We start from the raw sequence: 27,021 nt of genomic DNA, 5'->3' as shown, positions 1-27,021 counted from the left end.
GATCTAGCAAAATATTAGGAATTTGATAATTTAACTTTAAACTCAAGTCCTCAATATAGGATCCAAGACATAGAATCAGCGAGCAAATTAATAACTCAAATAGATAAACATAAGAAATCTGAGGAATCCATTAGTGAGGAAGTATCAAACTTCAATAAGCATTCATGTTGTCCCAGCTTTCAGTCGAGCCACAGATAAGAAGGTTGTCAGTTGGCTAGGGTCAAAAAAAACATATTTTTGCATTTGATATTGTATCACACATTTACATGGGTGACGAAGAAATAACACCCGGTTTCATAATGAGAAATTCACGTCTACGTTTTTGTGTGTCTCGCACCAGATCTGGAAACATTTGTATTTTAAATCCAAGAAATTTCTTTTGTTTATTTTTAAAGAAAAGTCTAAGTAATCAATTTTTATCTGGTGTTAAGGCTACTGTAAGGAGAAGTGTTGCCGCTTTCGCCACCTCCCTATCCAAGAGTTCCAAGATTGATGTAATATTGGGTGATTGCTGATTGTCTTCTTGTGATTTTAATTGTCCTTTTCTTATAGGTAGATAATACACCTAAGAAAATGGTGATAACAGATCCTCTGATATTTGCAAAACTTCCATCATGTAGCATTTTAACATATCTCTAGGTGGTATCGTCTCTACTCTAGGAAAATTAATCAATCTAAGATTATTGTTGCGAGAAAAATTTTCCAAAGATTCTAATTTCCTTCTCAAGTTTATGTTATCTCTTACTATGGTTTCCGTGATTTGTTTGGGTACTACAGATTAATTTTTAAAGTCCTGTAACTCAGTTCTGAGATTTGTAATATCAGTTTCTTGGTTATTGACTTTTTGCTCCAGCTGAGCCAGCTGGGGCTTGATTGATTTTGCTAGGTCTGCCACGAGATCCCAGATAGAATCCAACGTTACCTTTCAGGGTTTCTGCAATGTAAAGGAAGTCTTTTGAATTTCAGTATTCTTATTCTCACCAACCGGCGTATCCTCCTGATCAGGGCTTTCCCGTTCGCAATCCACCCTCGAAACAGATGAAATCCCAGGCTCTGCGGGACTCTCCTGTAAATTCAGAGAGTCCAACTCCAAGTTCCCTTTCCTGATTTTAACGGCCTCCAGGGAGAAGTGCACTCCGCCTTCTGGTTGCTCCTCTTCCCGCAGGGAACTGGCAGTCTGGGGAGGAGGGGGAGGTGCTCTGGCGTCAGGGCTCAGGGTGGTCTCCAGACCCAAGGAGGTCACCTACGTTTCACCACGGAGCATCTGCAGCGGGTGCATTGATGCCGCCGATTCTTCCTGCATTCGTCGCAGGAGCTCATCTATAGTGCCGAGATTGGTCGCGAGGCTCCAGCAGTGCTTCGGCCTCTTCTTTTCGGCAAGGCTCTCAGGTAAATGTTTGTAGTACAAACTTTTGATGAGGTGTGCTGTGGCGAACCGCTCAACTAACGGGTCCGTCCGCCATCTTGGATCCATTCATTTATATTGTGATGTTATGCTCAATAAATAAATATCAGCAAAAAAGTGCACTTATCTTAAAAACTTCTTCTAAAGTGCCTTAGTGCATGTGCGGTATACGGTAAAGTATTCGCCAATCACTATTGGCTTCCTCAGGGGGTCTTTAATGGAAACTGAAACATAAACTCAAAGTCTCCATTATAATCCTAATAACTTTTAAATTGTATAAAACTTAAACAATGTGGTACTCACTGTTAGTAACTATAGCATTAACTTCCCAAAAAAATGGCGCCGGTGAATATGGAACACCAGACATGCGCATTAAGAACAATGACAGCTAAATAAAAACCAGATCTGATTGGATGAATCTCACTCTCTATTCAAGAGCAATTAGAGTAATAAGACGTAGTCGGATTTACCCAAAACAAGCAAAAAATTGAAAAAGTCAAAGATGTAAAGAGTGGAAAACAACTTGAATACTCAGAAAAATGTTTTCCACCCGATGTTAATATTCAATCCATTCGGTGTCAATGAGTGTAATTTGAAAATCCATCTTGCCTCACGCTATAGCAATTTATTTGACGGTCACCTCCTCTGATATTTTTAGGTTCTTTATCTATACACAAGCATTTGAGTTGGCTGAGTTGATGGTTCATTTCTTTACAATGTTCAACTATCAGGACTGTAACAATACCCCGTTTAAGACTTGATTTGTGTTCACTCATTCTAATGCAAAACGCTCTAATAGATTTTCCAATGTAAATTTTTGGACATGGACATAAGATGACATAAATGATGTAATTCGAATCACAGGTCAAAAACTGTTTGATGTTATAGATTTTATTGTCAACTAGATTTTGAAACTCCTTCCCTTGTATGGTTAAATCACAAATACTGCATTTACATCTAAAGAAATCAAATGGGGAGAGTCATGTGGTCATCCATGGTCTTCATGTTAAACACAGCTGGGCACAAGATGTCTTTCAAATTTCTCTCTCTCGTAAAGTCCATCCTTAAAGCAGTGTCTTGAAACAAAGGATTCGTCTGGAGAATCTTCCAATTTTTCTTCACAATGGATACCAGTACCTGTGCATCCGCCGTGTATCGCATTACATAAGTGAGGATCTTGTCCTCATCGACATTATTCTTATGTCCATCCATTAACAAGTCCCGATTTGCATACTTTTCACGTTTGAATGCACGCCTTTATGAGAGAGAGAAATTTGAAAGACATCTTGTGCCCAGCTGTGTTTAACTTTGATTTTATGTTTCAGTTTCCATTAAAGACCCCTGAGGAAGCCATTAGTGATTGGAGAAACAAGCCCTGTCAGGGAGAATTCTTTACCGTATACCGCACATTGCACTAAGGCACTTTAGAAGAAGTTTTTAAGATAAGTGCACTTTTTTGCTGATATTTATTTATTGAGTACAACATTACATTACATTAGGGATTTATATTCCGCCATTACCTTGCAGTTCAAGGCGGATTACAAAAGAATTATCCAAGATGTATTACAACAAGAACTTACAAAAAAAAAAAAAATTGGTCATTTTCAAAAAGAGTGAGAAATGGGTAAGGTTATTTGTTTGGGGTAGTTGGCTTTAGTGAGAGGTGGAATTTGAGACTTGCGGTATTATTTCTTTTTTCAGAGTTTTCTTAAAGAGTATGGTCTTTATTTCTTTTCTAAAAGTCTTGTAGTCGAGAGATGCCGTCAGTAGATTGGCGATTTGGTTGTCTAGTTTGGCTGCTTGATTTAAATGAATGATTGAGAGGTTTTGGTCGATGAACGAGAATCCAACCTGCATTTGTTATTCCAATGTTCATTCATTGAACGGAGCAGGATTTCTGAGACCTTTCCTCTCAACATAGACATAACTTCTAAGTTGTGTTGTAGAAACCTGTTTTTTGTATTGAATGTCTATTCTTAAAGGTTTCTTGCATTTTTTTGGTGTTATAGTGTTCCATTATTATTCAATGGCTACCAATAAATGGAAAACTGTTTTCAGCTTTTCACCGGGACAGACAGGGAAAAATGCTTGAGTACCTGAATAAATTCATGTAAACCATTCTGAGCTTCCCTGGGAAAACAGTAGAGAAAATTGAATAAATAAATATGATTTGGAGCCTTGAAACTTACAAGTTACTCCACACTTTTCTTGACACTTTTCATTTCAATGAGGCAAATGCATCTAGTAAATGGGCAGAAGTATAGGGAAACCAAGCCATTGTGACATCACCAATGAGATTGGCTCTTAGGCATTGGTGGAGTGAGGCATTATGACATCACAATACGAGGAGCCACTGAAAAGTTCTCAGCTCAACCAAGAAGAGAATGGGGAGAGTGTGGTACAATGGTTAAAACTACAACCTCAGAATTATGCTGCAACTAAGGCAGTATATCAAGTTTAATATATGATAAATGATCTAATATACCTGGGGCAAAGAGGGGATTAAGTGACTTGCCCAGGATCACAAGGAGCAGTATGGTTTTGAACCCACAACCTTAGGGTGCTGAGGCTGTAGCTTTAACCACTGTGCCACACTAGAAATCAGAATATAGCAAAAGTGAGCCAAGTAGAGGACAGTCAAGCCATTGTGACATCACTGATGAGGTTGGCTCTTAGGCACTGGTGGAATGAGGCATTATGACATCACAATACCTGCTCTGGTTATCAGAGGCTGAAACTTCTCATGCTATTTATTTGTTCAATTTTCTACACTGTTCTCCCAGGGGAGTTCAGAATGGTTTTACATGAATTTATTCAGGTACTCGAACATTTTTTCCTCTCTGTCCCGGAGGGCTCACAACCTATCTAATGTACCTGGGGCAATGGGGGGGGGGGATCAAGTGACTTGCCCAGGATCACAAGGAACAGCGTGGGTTTGAACCCACAACCTTAGGGTGCTGAAGCTGTAGCTTTAACCACTGCACCACACTCTCCCACTTTATTGAACTGCGTTCGCACTGATCTTTTCCAGCACCTATTTTTGAATGCCATTAATAGAATCTGGCTGTAAATAATTAAAATACTGATTGTTGGAGTCTAAAACTAGGCACCATTTTCTAGAATTGCCCCATATGCCCCCCTTGAAACAGAGACTTCTAGTATTTTAATTTAGTTTAAAAATTTTTAACTGGGAGAATCTAATACCAGGCAGATCACAAAGGATTACATCTAAAGACCTTACAAATCCAATTCCTTTTATCCTTCTTCACTACTTCTGACACTGCAAGGAGAGAGCTGCAGTGTAATTATTGTACTCTTCCTGTATTCATTGGTCATGAAGAATTTTATCTGTACACTCCTCTGCTCTGTGGAATTTAGTGCAATACAATTTTCTAATGACAATGCAGAAACCATCATTTTTACGGGAAAAATACCAGACCATGGTGCCAGCAGACTTGTGCGGTAAATTAGACTTTGATTTCATCTGGCAGATTGTTAAATAAATTTTCCAACTGGAAGAAAAAGTGCTACTAAAATAGAAATAAATCTGAAGCTGCATATAGCTTTCATAAATGGACCTATGACAGAGACAGGCATTCTCTAAAGAATGAAGACTCCATAAGTCATGTGTAGGATCCCTCGGGAGAATCAGACATAAATGCACAGACTACTCAAGAAACAAGGGATTCTCTAGATCAGGGGTGCCCACACTTTTTGGGCTTGCGAGCTACTTTTAAAATGACCAAGTCAAAATGATCTACCAACAATAAAATTTTAAAAAACACAAAGCACAATGTACGCAGAGAAAATGTTAATTATCCTTTATATTCTGCGGGTTTTCAAAGAGGTCAAGGCAGATGACTTTATGCAATGTCACCTCAGGAACAACTATACAAAAATAGACAAATATACCCCTCCCCTTTGACTAAACCGTGATAGTGGTTTTTAGCGCAGGGAGCTGTGCTGAATGCCCTGCACTGCTCTCGATGCTCATAGGCTCCCAGCGCTCATAGGCTCCCTTCTTTCTGTCTCCCTGCCTGCTCCCAAGCCACTGCCGCCGCCATCGGGGAACAGGTTTCCAAACCACCGCTGTCCCAAGCTCTCCCTGCTTCCCCACACAGAAGTGTCGGGCCAACCAGATTTCCTCTCCCTGTCATTTATGAAGTCCGAGAAGAAGTTGCGGGCCAGCCAGGCAGCGATTGGCTGGCCCGGAACTTCCTCTCCGACATCAAAATTGACGTCAGGTGGGGGAAGTTGGTCAGCTCGGCGCTTCTGAGTCAGGAAGCAAGTAGAACGCAAAGGCTACGCGATTGACTCGCGTTGCCTTCGCGATCTACCGGTCGATCACGATCGACCTTTTGGGCACCCCTGCTCTAGAGCAGCCATTCCCAGCCCAGACCTCAGGGCACACCTAGTATCTTTGGTTTTTCAGGATATTAACAATGAATATTCATGAGTTTAGCTTGCATGCAGTTGATGCAGTGCATGTAAATCTATCTCATGCATATTCATTAGGGATATCTGGAAAACCTGACTGGCTGGGGGTCCCCCAGGACAGGTTTGGGAACCACTGGTCCAAGAGGTTTGCTCCCAGGCTATCTCCATGGCCACAGTCTTCTGAAAATAACTCGGGTTAATTATTTAAAAAAATTAATATAGGGGTATTGTCCTTTCACGTAGCTTTGCTACTTCTGTTATTTATTATTTCTATAGCGCTACCAGATGCCCGCAGTGCTCTACGTTATTACTTTGTGATATTTTTAAACTATTTATTGATTAAACCATTCCATTTCTTAATCACTCCTTCCTACACTTACATCTTTCCCATTTTATCCTTTGTGGGCAGAATATTGGGAATGTGTCAAAACAGGTGGGTTCCATGATGAATTAAGATAATAGAAGTTAGGGATGGGCTGACCAATTACAGTCATTGACTGCTGTGTTCCTTTGGCCATTCTTGTGACTATCCATCCTCTTTAACCTGTCAACACTGAAACTACTGCCTTGATAAATTAATTTAGCAACATCCAGAAACAATACGAAATGTTAACAAGAATATTATTTGCTTATTACATTTCAGAACATTTATATTCCACAAATCCAAAACCATATTTTGTACAGGACAGATAAAGTACATACTTACACAAGACTAAAGCAGACTGCACCAGCCTAATGACCTCAAAGGCTCAGGGCTCAAAAAATTCCAGTTTAAACGTGGAAATGTTAATTTTCTACTGGAATCACAAATAGTCACTTTCAAGGAGAATCTCTGAGGGTAGTGTTCCATATTCAGAGACCAGAAATCAAAAAAATATGGTTGCATGTTATGCACCGATGGAACAACTATAGCCCTGACCAGAGCATACGTACTGGTGTCTGATAAGTGATCTGAGTTCAGATGCAAAGTGCCAGATTCACCAATACTGTAAATGTTACCTGCCAAACAACTGGTAACCAATGTAGTAACACCAAATACAGAGTAATGTGGTCAAAATGGCCACAGTTACATAGACGTTTTGAATAATCTGCAAAGTGCAAGTGACATCAATCAGGGTTCCAAGATACAAGGAGTTACAAAACTCCACATCTTCGGTTACAGAGCCTGGAAAGTCATCCAAAGGAGAAAGTCGTCAAAGGATCCAGGAAGATCTAAAATGTATTTTGCTTCCCTTCAGAACTGTGGTCTGGACAGCTCCTTTGACAGACAGAGAGACAGACAGCCTTACCAAAATTAATACCAGTTTTTGACTTATTGAAATCCCCTCTAAAGAGACCTTACTTAGCTTCACTCCTTGCCCCACAATAGTCTTGTGAGCTTTGCATCTTATAACTGGATTGCACAGTGTGGACGGTCAATTGGTCTAGTCTTCTTTATGGGTGATTCTTCCTGTTGCTTTGGGTTCCTCCCAGGACCCTTGCGTTGTTTAATTGCCTCTAGTCGTTTTGGGTTACTTCCAACCTCCAATCACCTCTGGTCTCTCTGTGGTCACTTCTGTCTCCAGTCACATTTGGTCACTCTGTGGTTACTTCTGGTCTCTGGTGACAATGGTAAGGTTTGTGCCCTTGGCCCTGTTCTATCAGCATGCCACCCCCTTTCTGTTCTTTCTTAGTCCGGAGGTCTTGTGAAGGGGTTCCCAAGTGACTTAGGGTGAGATTACTGGTGGACTCTTTCTTGACCAGGATATGTTTAAGGACCACTTCCTTCCTTCCTTCACTTGGGCTAAGGCTTCAGTCTGTATGTTTCTCTTCTCTTCTCCAGTCACATCCTTCCCTTGTTTTACATCTTTTATAAATTACATGCAAATTAGGATTCTCTTCGCTTTACCTTATGGGTCCCACTCAAACCCAGCTGGTCTTAGCATATTGTCTTTCTTTGAGGGTTGCAGATCTAATGGTCCTTCATGATGGAATATATACTCCGTCACACACAGCTTACGTAGTCCCTAGGGTTAAGAACCTGCTGAAAACTTATTTTTTCAGTTGCAAAATGAATGGTGTTTAGTCTGCGTGATGTACATTTGGTTGAGGATTGAATGAGGCAAGCTGGGTATAAAGTTGCTTGTCTGCTTCTCATGAACTTGCACAAAATGAAGAAGGGTGAGTATGTTAAATCACCTTCAACAAAATCTGCTATAATAAAACCCTTATCTCCGTGTTCCATGCCTTTGTGGCGGCGTGCCGCACATGCACAGTGCCTGCCTGAGCTGATTTCCTGCCCCGATCTCTGACGCCAGCTGACTTCCTGCCTTCTGACTATATTGCCACTGCCAGGATGCTTCTTCTTCTCACCCCTAGCCCAGCAGCGGCAGCAGCCATGGTTTCATCAAGCAGCCACGGGGCATTGCCTAGCAAAAGCCCTGAGGCTGCCCGGGAGCAGAGAAGGGAGAAGGGGTACTACTGGACAGGGGGGAGGTAAAAGTAAGGGAGAAGGGCTACTGCTGGACAGAGGGAGCAAGGAAGGGGTTCTGCTGTACAGGGGGGAAGCAGGGAAGGGGTACTGCTGGACAAGAGGAGCAGGGAAGGGGTGCTGCTGTTCAGGAGAGAGGTAAAAGGAAGGGAGAAGGGCTACTACTGGACAGGGGGAGCAGGAAGCAAAGAAAGAAAGGCCTCAATGCCCCATTGTGCTAAAAGTTTACACATCTATTCTAGCACCCATTAATGTAACGGGCTTAAACACTAGTTGATGTATAATAAGTTCTACAGAGAAGGGACCTTTTGTTTGATTTGTGATATACCGCCTATCGGTGGTACAGACAAAGTGGTTCATACATATTACAGTACATTTAGGTACTGTATTGTCTCTGTCTCTCAAGGGCTCACAATCAAAATTTTGTACCTAGAGCAATGGAGGGATAGGTAACTTGCCCAGGAGATTGAACCCTGTTTTCCCAATTCTCAACCCACTGCATAAGCCATTAGGCTACTCTTCTACTCCTCTTATATGTCTATAGATCACTGTTTACATCTTCCAGTGCTCTAGAAATGATTCAAGTTGCAGAGCAGTTAGCACTGAGTGTGAGAATACAGAGCTGCCGTTCTCCTCAATGTGGGAGTGGGATGTAGGGAGCAGGGGAAATGAGTACACGGTATACAAAGCCTTTTAGAAAAGGCTGGTGCATAATTGATTGTCCCAGCTGCTGCACTGTCGCTTTAATGCAGACTGATCCTATTACAGACTTCTTGCAAGGTCTGGAGAAGCTGGCCTGGGCCCTGGGGAGCTTCCTTCAGAGAACAGAACAGGCTGCAGGTACAGATAGGGCATGGTAAGTAGAGTGTTTCCGGGCTACCACGTCGATATTTCAGTATGGCTTTTCCCAATGTAGTTCTTTCTGGGACTGAAAGCTCTTTGACTAGAAGGCCAGGCTATTTATGCAAAGTTTTGTATTTCTGATAGCAGTGCCTGTGTGTTCTGAAGTTCTGTTTACCCTGTAACTAGCAGCCCTTCTGCCACCATCCTTCAGTCTACCGTGCACGTCTTTGTTTTTACTGTAAATTGTCACATGTTCCAAGTAATCACATACCCTGGACTCTCAACGATCCAGTGTTATTCAAGTATTGAAGGCTTTTTTCAAGCTACAGTAAAATAAGCAGCATACAGGCTCAGGTTCAACAGTATGGACTGGTGTCTGCAAATGAGTATGCTTTGTGCTTACCAGGCCAGGATTGTACCTCACTCCCTTGATCTCAGTCTCTTAGATATGTAGAATAGAGAATGACATGGGGACAAATTTTTCCCCATCCCTCAGGAACTCAAAGTTCCTCATCCCGGCGAGTTTTGTCGCTGTCCTTATCCCTGCCCCATTCCTGTAAGCTCTGCTTTAACCGCACAAGCCTTGAATACTTATGATTTTTAAAGTGTTTGAGGCTTATGCAGATGAGAACGGAGCTTGCAGGGACAGGAAAAGAATTCGCTGGGATGGGACGGGAAAATGAGTTCCCATGGAGATGGAGAAAAATTTGTCCCCATGTCATTCTCTAATGTAGGGTTCCTCATGGGCCCAGAACCCACTGCTGACTTGGGACCCCTGTGCACAAAGGGCCAGATTCTCTAAAGGGCACTTAAAGTTAGGCGCCTAATTTAATTGGCAAAATTCCCTTAATAAGCTCAATAATTGCTAAAAAAAATTAACTGGGTGATAGGTGCCTATCGCATGGCGCTTAGTGTCGCCTAACGCCTAAGTGGGTGTTTCTTGGGCAGAGCATGCCGCTAAGTGCAATTCTCCTAAAACTTAGGTGTCTGAAATGTAGTCCTTTAAAACCCTCTCCTACATTTCAGGTGCCTAAGATTTGACATAGGCGCTGCTAGCCGCGATTCTGACACACAGCCTGTGCCATTTTTTTTAGTTTCTGTTTAACGAATCATCCCCAAATGGCTTATCGCACCTTACAGTACCTAAAAGCCCCACTGTGTCCGGCACAAGAATTTAATATCTTTAGGTTATGTAGCACTTGTGCAGATGAGTTTTCCTCTCTCAGGTGGCATTTGATTTTGTAGTAATGTAGAAATAAGTCATGGGCAAGTCAAAACTTAAAGCCATTCCGGTTAATATTCAAAATTATTTTAACCGGCCAGAAACAGCTGCTGACCAGTTAAATTGCTAGTTAGCGATTTTCAGCAGTACTTAACCAGTTATCGCCACTGAAAATGAGCACCTAAATAGTGATTTAACTGGTCAGCAGCTGTTTCTGGGGACATTCTGGGGGCGGAGTCAACAGTTGGCTGGTTAAGTGCCTATATTCAGTGGTTAACTAGCCAGGGTAACTACATAAATAGGACCGCATACAAGTCAGTCCTATATGTAGTAGCCCATAGTCACTTAAGTTCTGAATATCGACTTAACTGGCTATGCATTAGCCAACTCAGCAAAAAACAGGTATTCAATGCCTGGCATTGAATATCTAGGAATAATGCCAGTCGTGGTCAGCAAGACACTTACTGCTACCATCTTGATGGGCTATGGCCCTTATCTGCCGTCATTTTTCTATGTTTCTATGTTTTCTATCTGAATATTAACTCCTTTATTAAAATTTTATATACCATAAATACCAACCAATTCGCAAGACAAATGAACATAAGAATAGCCATACTGGATCAAACCAATAGTCCATCTAGCCTAGTATCCTGTTTTCAACAATCCAGGTCAATCTAGGTCACAAGTACCTGGCAGAAACCTCCATAGTAGCAACATTCCAGCGCAAGAAGTGACTTTCCCCGTGTCTGTCTCAATAGCAGACTATGGACTTTTCCTCCAGGAGCTTGTCCAAACCTGTTTTAAACCCAGCTATGTTGACTTCTATTACCACATCCCCTGGCAATGAGTTCCAAAGCTTAATTATTCGTTGAGTGAAAAAATATTTCCTCCTATTAGTTTTAAAGGAATTTCCCTGTAATTTCATCGAGTGTCCCCTAGTATTAGTCATTTTTGATGGAGTAAAAAATCGATCCACTTGTACCCATTCTAAACCATTCAGGATTTTGTAGACTTCAATCATATCTCCCCTCAACTGTCTTTTTTCCAAGCTGAAGAGCCAAAATCTCTTTAGTCTTTCCTCATACGAGAGGAGTTCCATTCCCTTTATCATTTAGTTGCTCTTCTTTGAACCTTTTTATAATTCCTCTCTTTCAGGTTTTTTGCAATATGGTGATCAGAATTGAATGCAATACTCAAGTGAGGTTACAGCATGGATCGATACAGAGGCATTATAATATTTTTGGTCTTATTTACGATCCTTTCCTAATAATTCCTAGCATTCTGTTTGCTTTTTTGGCCACCACCACACACTGGATGGAAGATCTCAGCGTATTGTCTATGACACCTAGATCTTTTTCATGGGTGCTGACTCCTAAGGTGGACCCTAGGATCTGGTAACTATGATTTGGATTATTTTTCTCGATGTGCATCACTTTGCATTTATCCACATTAAATTTTATCTGCCATTTGGATGGCTGGTCTTCCAATTTCCTAAGGTCTGCCTTCAATTTTTCACAGTCCACATGTGTTTTAACAACTTTGAATAGTTTTATGTCTTCTGCAAATGTAATCACCTCACATGTCATTCAAATTTCCAGACAAAACCAAAAAAGAACTGCAGGAAATGTACAAGGTACAGGAATTTTATTCAAGTCAATTTAAAAAAATATAATATCTGCAGTTTGTGGAGTTGGCTACGTGTTGTCGCTCAAAGGGGGAAAGGATTAACAAAGAGAAGAAAATTCTGTGTATAGTAAATAAAGACATGGTGCTATTGCTCTACTAGGGGCCAGTTCCAGCTGAACTGGAAAACTAAAGAAGCTTCTTCGGGCTAAAGAAAACAAAACGACAAATATATTCCATGTGCGTCACTACAAATCAGTAGTTACTAATGCATATGAGATAGATGATATGAGTTTATACTCATAGCTGAGGTCTTTTCCCCCAAATAAGTTTGTTGCCACCCCCTACCCCAACCCTGGTTACTTGCTGATTCAGAAGTATGTGTCCGTTTGACAACACTTTAATCATTTTCCACAGGTATGAACTGAGTGTGGTACCTTTAACACTTCAGAGAAAGGCAGTTTGAATATTCTCTCTAGAGTGGACAACTTTTATACTAAAATATAAAAGTTCATGAGGACAGCCTAACCTGAGAGAATTTAAATCCTACATCTGGTCCATGCTGTAAAGGACAACTGAAATGGACCCAGACCCTGAATAGGAACAGCCCCCTCCCTCCCTTCTTCCTTACCCTATCCCACCCCCGCCAGCTCTACTGACATGAAGGTCCAAGCCCCTCTCCTGGAGCCACCCATAAGCCTAAGCATCCCTCATCCAGACCTACTGTAGTGCTAATGATCTAGAGGGCTGCCAGGATCTCCTGCAGAAGGTCCCAGAAGCCATTTTGTCAGCAGATCTGGCAAGGGCAAGAGAGACTGAGGATTGTTCCTGCCTCTCTTGACCACCAACACTGGTAAGCCTGGGGAGGAGGTTTGACACCTCAGGTCTATGTGTAGTTCTGGGAGGGGAGGAGTGGGGGGGGGGGTGTGGGCTGCACAGCTTTAGCTTTAGCAGAAAAACCAATGGTGTTTTCAGCCAAATCTGAAATAAGATCAAATGCATATTTCAGGTTGGTTTCGGCACCAAAACTGAAACTCAGTTGGCCTCTTACCTAGCTAGATCCCAAGTAGTAAAACAGATTTTATGCTGCTTATCCTAGGAATAAGCAGTGGATTTCCCCAAGCCATCTCAATAATAGCCTATGGACTTCTCTTTTAGGAAATTATCCAAGCCTTTTTTAAACCCTGCTAAGCTAACTGATTTCACCACATTCTCTGGCAACAAATTCCAGAATTTAATGACAAGTTATGTGAAGAAATATTTTCTCCGGTTTATTTTAAATCTACTACTTAGTAGATTCATATCATTCCCCCTAGCCCTAGCATTTAGTGTATGTGCTGGTGGGTCTTCTTCTGCTGTTACCCTGCTAGTGTTTGGCGTACCCCAGGGTTTTGCCTTAGGACCTCTTCTCTCTCTACATCTCTTCCCTCAGTGCTCTGATCTCCTCCCATGGCTTCCAGTATCACCTAGTGGCTGATGACTCCTAGATATACCTCTCTACACCCGATATTTCACTTGAAGTCCAAGAAAAAGTCTCTGCCTGTTTGGCTGACATTGCTGCCTGGATGTCCTGCCATCATCTGAAACTAAACGTGTCTAAGACGGAGCTGCTCCTCTTTCCTCCTAAACCATCTGCTCCTCCTCCATTCTCCATCTCGGTAAATAATACTGTCATCATTCCAGTCTCCTTTGCTTGCAACCTTGGAGTTGTCTTCAAATCTGGATTGGAGGAGTGTGTGGCGCAGTGGTTGGATCTACAGCCTCAGCACCCTGGGGTTGTGGGTTCAAACCCCGCGCTGCTCCTTGTGACTCTGGGCAAGTCACTCAGTCCTCTATAGCCCCAGGTACGTTAGATAGATTGTGAGCCCACCGGGACAGATAGGGAAAATGCTTGAGTACCTGATTATAAAAACCGCTTAGATAACCTTGATAAGCGGTATATCAAATCCTAATAAACTTGAAACAAATTTAGAAAAGCGTTAAATGGAGCTTCAGTAGAGTACAAGGCAGGTGGAGGAGTGGCCCAGCAATTAAAGCAATAGGCTGATGGCCAGGGTTCAAATCCCCCTTCTTGACACTGATACTTTCTTATGAACTTGAATAAATTTATTTATTTATTTTAAAAATTTATATACTGTTTAAAACTAAATGGTTTACATAATTTACATACACAATAATTAAAACGAACATATAATAAAAACAAGTACATATTAAAATAGGCATATATTAAAATAAACATACATACAATCGTCAAAGAAATACCACTGTGTGGATAATAAAGATATTAGATAGTTCATCAGCTTTAGCAAAAATAACTACGGTAAAAGATGGCATCTACGAATAGCTGCGTCTTTAATCATTTTCTAAACCTGCCCTTTTCACAGCAATTTCGTATCTCAACTCCTGCACAGCAAAAAGTCATTTTACCAGTCTCAACAAGTCTTGGATTCACAGATGTCTTCAGTAAAGCTAAATTCTCAGAACGCAGGGATCTTTTTAGTGTATAGCTGAGTATATTACTTTTAAGCAATTCTGGGATGTTTCCATACATAAATTGATGGCAAATCTAAACTAAACTAAATCTTGGGTTTATATACCGCGCCATCTCCACATTTGTGGAGCTCGGCACGGTTTACAAGAATTGGAATGAGAAAGGAACTCCAAGGGAGGGATGGGTGAAGGTCAGAGAGGGGAGAATGTTAGCGGGCTGGGATGTCAGAAGAGGGGGGAGTGTTAGGTTTTTGAGAAAAGCCAGGTTTTCAGATGTTTACGGAAGGGTTCGAGGGCACTCAGGTTCCTAAGAGGGGAGGCAAGACTGTTCCAGAGCTCGATGAATCTGAAGAGGAGGGAGGTCCCCAGTTTTCCTGGGTGGGAGATGTCTTTTAGTGAGGGGAAGGATAACTTTAGTTTTTGGGTAGGTCTGGTGGTATTAAGATTTGAGGAATTCCAGGAGAGTGGAATTAATGGAGGAAGGATGTCGTGGAGGATCTTGAAAGTTAGGCTTGAAAGTAAGAAATCATCACTACAAATCATCACTACCCATTTAAATTACCTGTTCTTTGGAGCAATGATTTTGTCATGCAACGTACATCCAGTAGCACTAGGAAAATGTTATTAAAGTTTAACTTTTCTGTAGATTTGGAGAGTAATTTTCTAGCAAGGTGCCTAGGTTAAGAGGCCATGTAGGCATCAAGACCCTTGTGCACCCAACTTTACACTTGGCATGCCAAGTTGCACGCACAAGTTATAGACTAATGGCAATTGCAAATGTAACTTAAATGTTTAGCAAGCTCCTAATTGATGTTAACCAATAATTGGCTATTGTGTCAATTGGTGCTAATTAGCAATTATACGCATAACTGCTTTTAGTTGATGTTCTTTAAGGTGTGCGTATAATTTTTTTGCACAGTTGCAAGGGGGTGTGAACCTGGAAGGGACACAGGTGGATCGGGGCATGTCTAGCACTTATGCACACATCTTCTAGAATACTACTGTAAATTATTACATCCCGGAAATATGTGTACAAAAGAGAGATGGGTCTTTTTTATTGTCCCTATAGCTAGCCATAGGTTCTCTAGTCACTTGTTATCCTCCGAGTCCCCCCTAAACCAAACTTGTATGCTTATAAAGTGATAGAGGTACAAATGTGATAGGAAATATCCAGGGGGTAAATAATATTGTTCCCATAATTTTTTTTAATTCCACCATCTTCCCACAATGTCTTCTAGAATATTATCAAATTATGCACCATATTGCCTATAATTAGGCATGAGTATGTATAGCAGCGGTGGTGTTATGAGTGGACCCAGGCCCACCCATTCTTGGCTCAGGCCTACCCACACTGCCTCTTCTCCTCTCAATTCTGCAACCTACCGGCTCTGCCCTTGTATCTCCAAACCATGTCTCCCCATGGTGTACCTTTACAGGCATCCCTGGTGCCAGCTGCAATTCATTTTTGCTGCTGGCACCTGCCCTCCAGGCTTCCCTCTATCGTGTCCCGCAGACAGGAAACAGGAAGTGACATCAGCGAGGGTGGGACGAGGCAGAGGGAAGCCCGGGGAACTGGCACTGGCAGAAAAAATGGATTTCTGCTGGTGCTGGGAATGCCTGTAAGGTATACCAGGAAGAGACGAGTTTCGGAGATAGAAGGACAGATGCTGGGAGACCGCAGAGTTAAGAAGAGAGATACTGAATGCAAAGTAGGTGTAAAAATCTGTTGAGGTTTTTTCCCATAGTAACGGGGTGGTGGAAGGGCCTACCCGAAATACTGGGTCTGGCTACGCCACTGATGTATAGCATCCATTGAGCTGGTGTAGGTGGCTATTCCTAAAGTTAGGTGCATAACTGTGAAATTAAGAACATAAGAATTGCTGTACTGGGACAAACCAAAGGTTCATCAAGTCCTGTATCCTGTTTCCAACAATGGCCAACCCAGGTCCCAAGTACCTGGCAGAAACCAAAGAGTAGCAACATTCCAGAGCTAAGATTGTGATGTCATAATGCCTCATTCCACCAATGCCTACAAGCCAACCTCATCAGTGATGTCACAATGGCTTCATTGTCCTATACTTGGCTCACATAAGAACTGCCATATTGAGACAGACTGAAGGTCCATCAAGCCCAGTATCCTGTTTCCAACAGTGGCCAACCCAAGTACCTTACATTAGTAATCTATGGTAAATTGCCATTTTAGAATTCATGCTTAGCATGCATCATCTTGATACCCAACTGTAGGTAATCTATAAAGAGCTACCCCCATAGGAGAGAGTTCTATAAATGGCACCCAAAGTTGGCGCCAAACAATTGAATGCTAAGCGCTATTCTATAAATGCTATAGAATAACATTTGCAGACTCTAGTCAAATATGAAGATTGGGGGACAAGTTACACACAATGTAACAAGAGTGAAAAGGTGCATATATTAGAAAAAGAAAAAATCACTCTATAGACCTATTCAAAGAGTACAGTTGTACTCCTTGATTCTGAGCAAGTTTTGGTGAACTGAATTACATCATTCATACAACTGTACTCTTTGAATAGGTCTATAGAGTGATTTTTTCTTTTTCTAATAGAATAACATTTGGCACAGATTCAGCGCCTAATTGTTTGGCAGCACACTTATGCCTGCTGAAAACAGGTATAAACGCCGGCACCCAATTTAAGAGCGCTTTGGGTGAATTCTGTAATTTTGCATACAACTGTTTGAAACTTCTTAGACACACCCAAGCCTTTGCTCCCTTTTCAAATACATGCTATGAATTTAGGCGCTGAGCCTTATAAAATAGTGTGCAACCAATTACGGTAAGTGCAATAATTGTTTGTTAGCATCCAATTATAGCATAATTGCATGGATAATTTGGGTGCATGCCCCAAATTCAGTGCTCATCTATAGGCGCCATATATAGAATCCAGGGAACAGCATACATGGCATAAATCATACCTTGAATACTAGCATAGATATGTACCTGCTTGCAAACTCCACCCATACTCCAACAAGACCACACCCCCACCTATGCCTTCTTGATAAGTCAATTGGTATTTTATACAAGGCTTCTTATGTGCCACATGTGACCACATACACTTAAAAAGGATTTCATAATATACCCCCATAGTGGGGGTTCAGTTGATCAGACAGTTCTCATTTAGCTTCTCCCCTGTGCTAAAGCCAGTGAAACCATTCCTTATTTTATATAGAGGAGTAGCCTGAGAACCACTTCCACTGCAGCTCCTTGTGACTCTGGGCATGTCACTTAACCCTTCATTTCCCCAGGTACAAAATAAATACAATGGTACCTTGGATTACGAGCATAATCCGTTCCAGGAGCATGCTCGTAATCCAAAATGTTCATTTATCACATGCTCAAGGCCCAGCACAGGAGGCAGATCTTCGGGCACCGGCACCAGCACAGGACATGCTGGTGCCAGTGCGGAGGCTACATCAAAGTAAGAAGAGGGTTTGGGTGGGTTGGGGGGACCTCAGGTCGCGGCGGGGGGGGGTGCCGGATCACGGGGGGGGGGGGGGGGGGGCGCTCGCAAATCGAGGTGCGCTCGGTTTACGAGGCACCAAGTTTGCAAATGTTTTGCTCGTCTTGCAAAACACTCGCAAACCGGCGCACTCATAAACCAAGGTACCACTGTACTTGTACATAATATGTAAATCACTTTGATTGTAGCCACAGAAAGGCGGTATATCAAATCCCCATCCCTTTTCCTATTTATTACCTGCTTATCTACAGTTCTAGCATATTTTTAAAACACACACACATACACAGAAATAAAACATGCTGTCCAAGGTGACTCAATACAGGTCAATTTGCAGTTTGAAACCAGTTTCTTGAAGAAATGTAAATGAAGACAGCCAAGCTCATTCCAGTATGCACCTGCTTTCCGTGAAGTTGCTTGATTCTTTCTGGTAAGAGATTTTCAAACATGCACCCTCTGGTGGCTGTCCTGGGATGGTACAGCAGAGTTAGAAACAGGTGGCAAGAAAAGATCAGAAGGCCCATCTACCCTCTACATTGTAAACCTCTGAAGCTCAGTTTTATGGAAGCAGATGCATTATTACTCCTTTGCACCAAAAATGAGACTAGTCTTTAGTGCTGATTGGACTGAACAATAGCTTTTTTGAGTCCTAATAATGTCGGTTCACTTCTGTGCTGTTGTGCAAAGCATTTGCAGAGATGCTAATGTTAAAAATGACTGTTTTCACAGTAGTGAAGTTAATGTCTAGCTTGAATTAAAGTCTAATAGAAAAGCAAGTCAGGAGAATATTTTTTTTAACTATGAAGTTGCCACCCATTTTTTTTAGCAGCTGTCCTGGTCAAACTTGGCAAAAACATGTTTTTAACCAGCAACCTGTTATCTTTTAAGAAAAAATGTTTTAAAGTGATCTTCAGCCTGGGATGGAAGAAAGTACAGGGTAAATATTCAGCTGGCAGCGGTCAGTGGGTTTTTGGCCACCACTAGCTTTATCAACATTGAATTTGAGCTGCAAGATATAGGCAGAATAGAAGTCCCTAATGTAATGTAATATGCGGCCAGATAACATTTATACAGTTAAGTGCAACATTCAGGACATGTTAAGAACATAAGAATTGCCATACTGGAACAGACCAAAGCTCCATCAAGCCCAGTATCCTGTTTCCAACAGTGGCCAACGTAGATCCCAAGTAGTAAAGCAGATTTTATACTGCTTATCCTAGGAATAAGCAGTGGATTTCCCCAAGCCATATCAATAATGGTCTATGGACTTCTCTTTTAGGAAATCATCCAAGCCTTTTCTAAACCCCGCTAAGCTGATTTCACCACATTCTCTGGCAACAAATGTGATCTGGGTTGGCCACTGTTGGAAACAGGATACTGGGCTTAATGGACCTTCATTCTGTCCCAGTATGGCAATTCTTATGCTGTTATGTGAGCCAAGTTTAGGACAATCAATCACTTGTGAGGCTGGCTATCAGGCATTGGTGGAATGAGGCATTATGACATCACAATCTCTAGAAACATTGATGTGATGACTTCACCCACATGAGTGGAGGCCCTCCAGATAGGGCCCTGAGCCGCCAGTGGGGGGGGGTGCTGCAAAAGAAGACGTGCGGAGAAGAGAGATGCCAGGGAGGAGGAGAGGCGCTGGCGGCGGCTGACTGCCTACGGGATGTGCCTCTCACCGCGAGAGTCACGTCTTGTAGGCAGTCAGCCGGCGCCTCTCCTCCTCCCTGGCATCTTGGGGTAGACTTGAAATCTCAGGCAGTATACTAGTGTACAGCGGCACACAGTTTGCAATACACTGCCTTATGCTTCCAAATCTGGGACACCTAGGTGGGGCAGGGCAGAGCCATTCTATTACAATTTTCCACCATTAAAAAATGAGACTTGGGAAAGTTGATCTCGAAGCCCAAGTTCTGCAGGAAACAAATTGTAGTCAAGGTCGCCGAAATGACCTCTGGAGCCGACGGTGCCTTGATGAGCCAGTCGTCGAGGTATGGAAACACTTGGAGACCCATGTTCCGGAGTGCAGCGGCCACCACCACCAGACACTTCGTGAAGACTCTGGGAGACGAGGAAAGGCCGAATGGAAGCACTCGATACTGCAGATGCAGATGTCCCACCCGAAATCTGAGGAACTTGCGGGAGGCCGGATGAATAGGGATGTGAGTGTAGGCCTCCTTGAGGTCCAGAGAGCATAACCAATCGTTCTGCTCGAGGAGGGGATAGAGAGAAGCAAGGGTCAGCGTACGGAACCGCTCCTTGACCAAAAACCTGTTGAGGACTCGAAGGTCCAAAATGGGACGCAGATCGCCCGTCTTCTTCGGGACCAGGAAGTACCGGGAGTAAAACCCCCGGTTTTGCTGATCTAAAAGGACTGGCTCGACGGCCCGAAGCCGAAGCAGAGCCTGAGCCTCCTGGAGGAGAAGAGCGGTCTGCGTCAAGTTGGAAGGATACTCTCTTGGCGGGTGGTCCGGGGGGACCCGTTGAAAATGAAGAGAGTATCCCTCTCTTACGATGGTAAGGACCCAAAGGTCCGTGGTGATTGTCTCCCATCGATGACAAAAATGATGGAGACGACCCCCAATGGGAAAAACGGGGGGAGAAAGAACGAGGTCGGTTATGCTCCCTGGAAGAGAGTCAAAAAGGCTGAGTAGCCTTGGGTGCAGCCGGCATCTGAGGCTTCTGCTGAGGCTTCTGGGGAGGCTGTCTCTTCGCAGGTTGCCTCGCAGGAGGAGTCTGCCTCGGCTGATAACGCCGCTGGTAAATCAGAGGCGGCCTAGAGGGACGAGACTGTTGAGGCTTGGGCTTAGGCCGTAGGATAGACTGGAAGGACTTCTCATGATCCGAAAGCTTCTTAGTAACAGTCTCGATAGACTCATCGAACAGATCCGCCCCCGCACAAGGCACATTTGCAAGTCTGTCTTGGAGGTTCGGATCCATATCAATCATACGAAGCCATGCCAGGCGACGCATGGCTACCGAACAGGCCGCAGCATGTGCCGAGAGCTCGAAGGCATCGTAGGAGGATTGCATCAGCTGCAGGCGTAACTGGGAAAGGGTCGCCACCACCTCTTCAAACTCATATCGAGCCTGAGCATCGATAAAAGGGATGAACTTGCGGAGCACCGGCAAGAAGAAGTCCAAATATGAAGAGAAGAAGAAATTGTAATTGAGCACTCGAGTCGCCATCATAGAGTTCTGGTAGATACGTCTACCAAATTTATCCATTGTCCTCCCTTCTCGGCCCGGTGGTACTGAGGCGTAGACCTGGGAGGGATGAGATCGTTTGAGGGAGGACTCGACCAGAAGGGACTGATGAGATAGTTGTGCCCCCTCAAACCATTTGTGGTGGACGATGCGGTATCGAGCATCCAACTTACTGGGAACTGCAGGGATGGAATATGGCATCTCAAAACAACGCTTGAAAGTCTGGTCAAGCAGTTTATGCAGAGGAAGCCGGAGCGTCTCCGCCGGAGGGTGAGGCAAATGCATGGTGTCCAGATACTCCTTAGAATATCGAGAACCAGTGTCCAAAGTTACATCCAAGTCATCCGCCATTTGTCGGAGGAAGGAGGAAAAGGACAGTTGTTCCGCCAGCGCCGGCCGGCGAGACGGACTAGAAGAAGTGGAAGCCTCCGGGTCCAGAGAGAGCTGGGAGCGGCAAGGAGAATAGGAGGTAGATGGTTCCTCATACTCCGGTCCCTCAGGCGGGGATAAATCCGACGAGGAGTATCCCATACGCTGTATCTTCTTTTGCGGGGACACCTCCGAATGACGTGAGGAGTGTCGAGATGAGTGTCGAGATCGATGCCCCTCCCGGTGACGGGATGGGGAACGAGATCTTCTATGCATCGCACGATCCCCCAAAGCCTCCAAGGAATGGATGGGACTAGATGCAGTGGATCGCAGAGGTGGCAAGGATGCGGACTCATGCAGTGCCACCCAGGTCTGGTATGGAGTGCGGAAGAACTCTTCCTACGATGCGGTATGCCCAGGACTCCGATTATCAGGGGCTGACATAGTACTCTGATGTCGGGGAGGCGTGATGGGCTCCAAAGGCGGCATATCACTAAAGGAAGCCCGCCTCGAGGCTTCCACCGCCCTTCGTCGATCCTCCTCGTCGAGCAGTGAGATCGAACGACGAGGGGGAGGGGGCGGTCCGCCCCCCGGGACCGGGACCGGGAGGTCACCCTGAATGGAGGCGATAAGCCGGGGTCCCATAGACTGCATAAGCTCGACAAACTGAGCTTCCAGCAGGGACCGCACCGAAGCCGATATGGAGGGATCCGCACCGAAAGGGGGTCCTCGAGCACGGTCTTCGCGCTCCTTTGTGGCCAAGTGCTTCTGCTTGCTAGCTTTAGGCACTTTGATGACCACCGGAGGGACAGTGGAAGGCGGTACCTGAGCCGAGGAGACGGGGACAGGCACCGGTGTCGAACTCGAGGCTGAAGTCGGTGTGAACGATGCCGGCTTCACAATGCCAGATGCAGGAGTCGTCGATGCAGGTTTCGAACGGACCGGCGAAACATCAGCAGAAGTTGAAGCAGACGGCTCCTTGGCAGTCTCCATCTTAAACATCGACTCCCAGAGCAAGCAGCGCCGTTTAAACGAGCGCGCAGTGAGCGTGGAACAAGGCCGGCATGATTTCGGAACGTGTTCTGGACCAAGACACTGAAGACAGCGTCGATGCGGGTCCGTCAACGAAATCGCACGCTGGCACTTGCTGCACTTTTTAAAACCGGTGATTGGCCGGGACATAGGCCGGAAAATCGTCGCCGCAAGGTCGAAGGCTCTAGGCCTAAGCCACGAGGCCGGCCCGGCCGAACCGCCGGAAGAAATAATTTTAACTTTTTTTTTTTTTTTTAGAAAAGAAAAGTAAAATTGAAATAAATCAAATAAACAAAAACGCGGTATCAAAGAAGGCAAATTTACTGAAATTCAGTCAGCGCAGAATGAAGTGAAACTTCTCAGCTCCGCGGAAAGAAAAGAACTGAGGAGACACGCCCGGTACATCGGGCGGGAAGGCACTGGCGCATGCGCGGTGCGGGCATCTCGAAACTTCTGAGTTTCTTCAAGCAAGACATGCTTGCAAGATGTCCGTATCGGGGCTCTGTCGGATGACATCACCCACTAGTGAGAATAGCTGCCTGCTGTCCCTGGATAACAACTGTTACGGTAAGTAACATTGCTTTTTAAGTATCGCAACCACAAAAAACGGAGTTGAAGCAACATTTTTTTCTTGGGATGTCGATCACAGCTTTTTCAGTAGTAGCTGAACTTGAACTTCATTCAAAAACAAAGTATTTCTCTGTCCCTTGGCACCTAAATATCTGTGAGGTCCTTTTATTAAGGCGCTGGCCATTCTAGCGTGCGCGCCTTAGTAAAAGGACCCCTGTGTGTGTCTAGCACTTTATATTCCTGCAAGACAACCGAGATCCAGTGACATAGTAAGGGTGGGGCAAGGAGGGCGGTCCTCCCCAGGCGCCTTCTTGCTGGGGGCGCCAGCACCCCTCCTCCTCTCTGCCACACATGCACCCCTTCTCTTCCCCTGTACCTTTTTATAACTTCGGCGCAAGCAGCCACCGATTTGCTGCCTGCATTTGCTTCAGCGCTCTCTCTGTTACTTCCAGGACCCGCGCCTAGGAAGTGGCGTCAGAGAGAGCGCCGACGCAGGCATTAAATTAGTGGCTGCTCACGCCGAAGCTAAAAAGGTGTGGGGAAGGGGCGCCACCACCCCCCCGGGCTACGCCACTGCTGAGATCTTCTACACAGGTACATTTGACTGTCCTGGCTCTGAGAAGCTTGCATTATGAGAGTCCAAGGAAAAAGTGTGTTTTTGTGTGCAGGCCCCATGGAGTGGAACCAGTTGCCTGTGAATTTACGACATCTGAAAAACTTACAGGAATTTAAGAAATTGTTAAAGAAACATTTCTTTTGTATTATTAAATATGGCATCCAATGATACCATGGCAGTGCAGATGGTTGTAAAAAATTGAAATCATGCTTTGTAATTGAATACACTTCTCCCTCCGTATTCGCTGTGATAGGGGATTAACAGAATTACAAATACTGAAAAACAGCAAATAACTTTTTCATATGCTATTCGCGGGTTTCTATTAAAAACCATCGTGAATATGGTGAAACCGCGAATAACATGGTGGGAGACCTGGCCTGTTCCTGAAGGAGAAGCAAAACACGGTGAAGAAAGTGCCGGGAATCAGCAATTTCTCTATGCATGCTGATGTAATTGGGGGGGGGGGGGGGGAAAGCCAGCAAGCTAAAAACCGCGAATAATCGAAACCGCAATTGCTGAAACCGCGAATACAGAGGGAGAAGTGTAATGTCATTTTGTAATATGTTGGGACTAATGGGTCAGCAGATTTTTTATTGTTTGTTTAAGTATTTATCACGTGTTTTAATTGGGGGTTTTTATCGTTTGTTTTGTGATCTGCCTTGTATTTTGGGATGTTTTAATTTTGTAAATTATTTTCCCCTTTATTTATTTTGTTTACTTTATGTATGTATATATTCGGTTAACTTCAATTTATGAAGTATAAAGTGTCTTGACAGAGAGGAGGTGATAGAGCAGAAAAGAAGTAGGAAGACCTGCTTAATTTTATTGCTAATTCAGTAATAAGCGCGTCACTTTCAAGTATAAAGAACAATAGCTTATTTAATAAAATATCTGCTGCATCACACAGGCTTCCAGATTATATAACCGACAAGGCCAAAGGTTTTATGGTGTAGGATTTAGATTGACTGATTATGACTTCTAGTACTTACTTAGAATTTAGGGGGCATCTAAATACTTGGGTAACTAATTTCCTCCATTCGATTGTGTGTCTCATCTTTCGTAAACTGCATAGAGCTTCACGGTCCTGCGGTATATAAGCTGATTGTTACGTTACGTTATAAAACAACACAGTCTTTCAGTGCGGTTACAACCTTAGGATTAGGTGTTTCGGATCATGTTTTACAGCAGCTCTGATAATGACTGAACAAGGGAAGACAAGATAAACCTTTTCAGATGTAAAAGTAATTTATTGATTGATTTAAAATATTTATTATCGGCCTGAAACCTAGGCGGCTTACAATAGAAACATCCAAAATCATAAAATCAAACCAGACATTAAGGGCTGCTTTTACGAAGCCGCGTTAACGGTTTAACGCACGTAATAGCGCGCGCTAATTTGCCGGCCGTGCTAGCTGCTACCGCCTCCTCTTGAGCAGGTGGTAGTTTTTCAGCTAGCGCAGGGATTAGCACGCGCTAAAAATGTGCGTGCGATAAAGCTGCTAACGCAGCTTCATAAAACGAGCCTTAAAAATCATCAGGTACCTAACAAAATAATTTAATAATAATACTGGAAAACGTCCTGAATACAAACACACTACTTTTCAGTGGAAGGCCTGAACAAAAAAAGTGGGGTTTTAACAGCTTCCTAAACCGCAGCTTCTTTTTTTTTTGTTCAAATATTTTTATTGAAAACACTCCTAAAAACTTCTACTTCCCGTTGATAACTATTTTTACCCGACATTGTTATTACCTTAAAAATTTTATGTCATCGCTTATTCTATTCCTTCAAATTTTGAATGTAATTCTTGTTTTAGTTTGGATGTAATCCGCCTTGAACCGTAAGGTAATGGCAGAATAGAAATCACTAATGTAATGTAATTTTTCCATATATATAACAATTAGACAGTAGAACATATTCTCAAAATGTCTTAACAATTAATGTGACGTAAACAAGTCTAAAATAAACAATCCCTCCACCCCACCCTTCCCCCCTTTCAGATAGAGAGTGTAATATCATACTCCACATGCATACGATTCATATCTAACCTTATTGTTTTCCACAAATTTTTTAACGGGTAGCCATATTTTATCAAATTTTGCTTTTTTTTACCTCTCTTTTCCATAACAACTGATTCATATTTCCCAATCAGACAAACAGTATTCCACCAAAACTAAAACGATAATGACGTTGAGTCCTTCCATACTCTTAAAATTGATTGAATAGCCACTGCTGTCAAAATAGCCAATAACCTCTTAGAACTTTTCCTCATATCAAAAGAGTCATCAAAGATATTAAAAATAGCTCCAGCGTACGTTAAAGATATATTAACAGATAGCAATATTTGAACATGACTCCAAATCTCCTTCCAAAATGTCCCAGCTTCTTAACGATAGACACCTCAAGAAAGGTACAGTACAATAGGCAAGGGGTTCCCTCTATCCAGAGAGTTTACATCCCAAAGAATGGGTTTGCAGCTGGACAAAAAGATGGAAGGCGTGTGGATGTAATGACAGCTTGCAAATTCCATCCTGGGGGCACAGTGCGGGACCTGACGTCCTTGCCTGTTTTGGAGGTGAACATAGTGTCTTTTTTTGTCTGGCTAAAAGGGGGCTGAAAGTACACAGTGCACTCCATAAAAAGCTGACCCTGTAGAAGTGTGCTAGAGTCTGCTGGGTAGGTCAAGAGCGTGAAGTTTTTCCTCAGAGGTGAACATGTTCGCATAACCCTACTGACTGCGTTCTGTGCCAGGCCCCGTCGCCCACTCGACGTAGAGGGGTTCAGCTCCGCTGTCTGACCTCCTGAACCACTGAGATAAAGCAGCTTGGCTCGCTGAAAGGAAAAATCAAGCCTCCAAAATAGCTTTTTTGTCCAAGGGAATTTCCATAACTGCCAAAAACTGCTGGGGGGAGATGTGTGTCATGCTCTTAAAATTTTCTGTCTTGAGTGATTTCCTCTTGATTGTTCTGAGAGCCTAATAGATGTGTATAAATCACGGAGTCTCTCTCATTGCCCTCTTTCCTGTACACTTGCCCACTGTGGGAAATCTAATGGAGCAGCGGCCTACGTGTGCCGGCTTTCAGCTGTAGCTCTCTAGCCCATAAAACCCTTACATAAACACACGATTTCTCAAAACCTTTCTTGACTTAGTTTCTTGGCCTCCTTTCCCAGGCACTGTTTATGAGCTAGGGAAACAGTGTCCTCCGCAAATGTAAACACCTGGCTGTTCGGAGCCCGGCTCT

At 43.4% G+C, this 27,021-nt stretch overlaps 1 protein-coding gene across 2 annotated transcripts in view; it reads left to right on the top strand.

The window, feature by feature from the left end:
- The window catches only part of GAB3 (GRB2 associated binding protein 3), a 244,502-nt gene that overhangs the window by 167,129 nt on the left and 50,352 nt on the right, over nt 1-27,021 (top strand). The window lies entirely within an intron of this gene.

The sequence above is a fragment of the Geotrypetes seraphini genome, chromosome 5 (genome assembly GCF_902459505.1).
Source record: "Geotrypetes seraphini chromosome 5, aGeoSer1.1, whole genome shotgun sequence".
Taxonomy (NCBI): Eukaryota; Metazoa; Chordata; class Amphibia; order Gymnophiona; family Dermophiidae; genus Geotrypetes; species Geotrypetes seraphini.
The sequence above is the reverse complement of the archived record's forward strand: the minus strand, read 5'-3'. Positions and strand labels throughout refer to the sequence as shown.